Raw genomic sequence first — 4,219 nt, forward strand, 5'->3', positions numbered from 1 at the left:
TGCTTCGAGATTGTCTGACTCCACTAGCAGCCTCCTAATCCCGAGATCCTCTGCCACCCTAAGTCCAGAAAAGATACCCCAGAGCTCAGCAATAAAAGAGGAGCCCAAACCCAGATTCTGAGCAAAAACTGACAACCAAGCACCTCCTGCATCTCTCAATACACCGTCGACAGCAATTCTTCCGTCCTCTTTATATGACCCATCGGTGTTCAACTTTACCATCCCTTCACCTAGTCTATCCCAGCCTATCAGATGAATAGTCATCTTTTGGATAGAACCTGCTAAGCTATCAACCTTGAAACTCTCAATTATTTAACTAACTTTTTTGAAGAAGAAAGCCAACAAATTAGGAATGACAACCGCTTCTTCTCCAAATACCTCAACATTCCTCCAATGCCAAATTTGGTGGCAGACCACAGCAAACAGAATTACTCCATGTTCGAGCTCAGCCAACAACTTTCCTTCGACACCCTCCCTAAAACAGTATTGTTCTGAATAAGAAAAGAAGGGAGAAAAACACTACTCAGGCAGAACTTTCCTCCACACGGCCTTACTTCCAACACAATCTTTAAGAACATGGCAACTGGTTTCCGCATGAGCTTTACATCTACTACAAGCATCATAGTCCACCAAATGTCGTCTTTTCCTTCCAACATTCGTTAGAAGCCTATTCTTAGCACAAAGCCAAAGAAAACTCCTAATACGATAAGGAACCTTCAAAGACCAAATACCTTTCCAAAGGTTTGAAGGAGGAACATCCAAATTGTGATTAAAGGCCTCAAAAGTAGATTTACAATAATAAGCACCATTATTAGTAAACGACCAACAACGAGTATCACCATCTTCCTCCATACTGCTAACTTTAACTCCCCGGATTCTTAGGAGCGTTTCGAGACTGAAAAACCGATCAAATTTAGACCAATTCTCCAATTTCGGACCTCAGGAGGCGGAGGAAAAGTACAAATCTCTAATAAATGCCGCTTCCCAAGCCAGGCATCATTCCAAAAACTAATCGATCTACCATTGCCAACCGACCAACCAATACCAGTACAAAATTCAGAAAAAACTGCATTAACCCCTTTCCATAAAAAGGAACAGACCTGAACTTTTGCTTTTTGCCCCCCAAAAATCCTATCATTCCTATATTATCCCTGGCCTGTCTAGTCCCAAAGCCACAAATACCTTTAGGTTGGCAAACCTCCTTCCAAGGAACAAGATGAATTTTCCTTCCCTCCACTGAGTCCCCCCACAGGAAGCACCGATTGATTTTATCTAAACTGTTGAGAACTGGTTCAGGAAGACGACAAGCTTGTATAATATGATTAGGCGCCGCATAGTTCACTGACTGAATCAAGGTAAGACGACCTGCAAGAGAAAGTGATTTTGCCTTCCAATTAGCACTCTTACAATTAATTTTATCAAAAACATCCTTGAAAGATGCCTTAGATACTCTATCACAATGGAGATGAATCCCCAGGTAGTTGTCCAAAGATTTGGTAAGAGGAATGCCTGACAACTCACTCAGCCGTTTACAGACACCCTGATCCATATTATTAGAACACAGCATCCGCGATTTTTGGATATTAAGTTTTTGTCCAGAGGCAGAGCAAAAGCAATTGAGGATATCCATAATCACCCCAATGTGCTCCTCACTTCCCTCGACAAACATCATCACATCATCCGCAAAAAAAAATGCGTCACCGGGGGGCAAAACTTGTTAATGGAAACATGATGAAAACTCCCAGTTACCACAGCCTCCTATATAAGGTGAGTCAACCTCTCCATAGCAATAACGAACAAGAAAGGGCTCATAGGGTCACCCTGACGAATACCCCGGGTAGGAGTAAATTCCTCGGACATATCCCCATTTATCATAACTTGAAACACTAGAGAATTAGTACAAACCTCAATTAGCCTCCTCCAATTCTCCGGGATCCCAGCTCTCTTCAGACTCTCAAGAGGAAAACTCCAGTTAAACCGATCATAGGCTTTCTCCAGATCAAGTTTTAAAGCCACAATGTCGCGCTTACCCTTTTTAACTTTCATCGAATGAACCATTTCCTGTGCAATAACGACATTATCCATCAATTGTCTACCATGCATAAAACTACTTTGATTCTGGCTGATAATATCAGGGAGAATATAACGGAGTCAATTGGCCACAATTTTGGTAACAGCCTTATAGAGAACATTGCACAGACTAATCGACCTCATTTGTAAGAAAGAAGAAGGCTTCTCCACCTTAGGAATCAGAACCAGTAGAGTTTTATTAACCAACCTAATATCCTCAAAACCTCTAAAAACCCCCTCGACAAAACTTCAGATTCCATCCTTAACCGTTCCCCAATGTTTATGATAAAAATCAGTCGGGAGCCCATCAATACCCGGAGCTTTGGTAGCCCCGATACTAAAGATAGCCTGGCTAATCTCTTTATAATCAATCGGGTGAAAGGCTTCAAGAATCTTCTCTTCACTAACCATAGGAAAAGTAGCGCTAGTCTGAGCTCTATCCAAATCCACTACAACAAATCATCACTTGTGCCACGAATTATGCCACGGAAATTCAAATTTCGTGGCATATTTCTATTTAGCCACGAGAAAAACCAATTCCATTATAAGCTTACGATGTCTAGAAATTTTTATGCCACGGATAAAAAAATTCCATGGCTAAATCTATTTATGCCATGGAAAACTTGTACTCGTAGCACAAAATTACTTATGCCACCGAGTAATTTATCTCATGGCAAGAAATTGCTTATTCTATAGATAGACTATTTCAAGTTTCAACATATTATTCTTATTAATCCATAAAATAATAAACATTTTTTTAATATAATAATTTCTTTTCTTTTTCGGATAAGGTGCAAACTACCCCTAAATTTTACCGTCAGGAGCAATTTTATTTTAACGTCTAAAATAGTGTAATTTTATCCATAATATTCACAGTCATGAGCAATTTTACCCATAACATTGTCAAGTTGGGTCAATTTTAAAAATAATTCATCAAACTGTCTTCTCGGTCATGAATCTTGCCATCTACACTTCACATTTGAGTCATTTTAGCACTCATTAGTCACATATCATAAACATATAATTAGATGTGAAAAAAAAATTAAAAAAAATATACTGTCTATTTTACGAGTTGGACAAAAAAAAAGTTTCAAAATATTTCACCGAATTTATATATATTAACCTCCAATTCTATTATTAAATCAGATAAAATATGAAATCTTTTTTTAAAACGAACTGATATGCAATTGGTGTAGAATAAAAAATAAAATATTTATGTTTTATAATAATATTTAAAATTGACCCAACATGTTAACGTTAGGGATAAAATTGCTATTGACTGTCAAAATTAGGAGTAAAATTACATCACCATTTTAAATGTTAGGGATAAAAGTAATCAAAGAACTAAGGATATTTTTGTCCCTTTTTTTCCATGGAACGTGGCGGGGAGCCAAAAACAATTTTTTTTTATTTGCCGCTCTATGCTAAGTAGCCCTTTAAAGGCTGGTCCCACTCCCACTCCCAATCTTTGTGGCCGAACTGCGCTTAACCTAGCCATCAAATCGCCCAAATTTCTATCTTCTTAATTATTTGTCGGTCTCTGTTTTCTTTTGCTATCGCCATTGGGATCGCTGTGGTTGGAAGATTTGGTTTGTCTTTTTCTCTCATTTTTGTTTTTCCTTTTATTTAACGACTTCTCTTATTTTGCGTTTTCATGCCCTCAAGACTGGATTAAATCAGTCGGACTTGATTAGGAAATCGATTGTCCCCACAGGAAAGGAGTTGGATGGAATTTCTTCAGATGAGGAGGAGGAACATCATGGCTGGCACAAAGATAAAGAAAACGAAGAATGGGTAGATTGGGAGGACCAAATCTTGGAAGAAAATGTTCTCCTAGTTGCCTTTGTTAGTTAGATTCTTCACTCTACTAAGTCTTATTCTTCTGTTACACAAGTTATATAAGGGATTTTTAATTTGATTCACCAGATTCTTCTGTTTCTAGTTAATTTTGAATTTGTACTGTGGAATTATAGAATGTTCAGATATTGTGCAGTGTTAATCTGGTCTGTATTTATTTATGGTCATTTTGTTATCATGCTTACAGATGACCCTTAAATGGTGCAGCAGCAACAAAATAAATTATTTGTACGTTCTGAATTTCCTAGGCTGTTGATGTACATTTAATAGTATTTCAGTCATAAATATAAAA

At 37.7% G+C, this 4,219-nt stretch overlaps 1 long non-coding RNA gene across 2 annotated transcripts; it reads left to right on the forward strand.

The window, feature by feature from the left end:
• The first annotated feature begins 3,528 nt into the window (after positions 1 to 3,528).
• LOC136233284 (uncharacterized) lies at positions 3,529 to 3,992 on the forward strand. Of its 2 annotated transcripts, none has more exons than XR_010690768.1 (2): positions 3,529 to 3,659; positions 3,736 to 3,992. It is a non-coding gene; the product is annotated as an uncharacterized lncRNA (long non-coding RNA). The 2 variants fall into 2 exon arrangements; XR_010690767.1 differs by having other exon boundaries at positions 3,785 to 3,992.
• Positions 3,993 to 4,219: the final 227 nt, after the last annotated feature.

The sequence above is a fragment of the Euphorbia lathyris genome, chromosome 6 (assembly GCF_963576675.1).
Source record: "Euphorbia lathyris chromosome 6, ddEupLath1.1, whole genome shotgun sequence".
NCBI classification, from domain to species: Eukaryota; Viridiplantae; Streptophyta; class Magnoliopsida; order Malpighiales; family Euphorbiaceae; genus Euphorbia; species Euphorbia lathyris.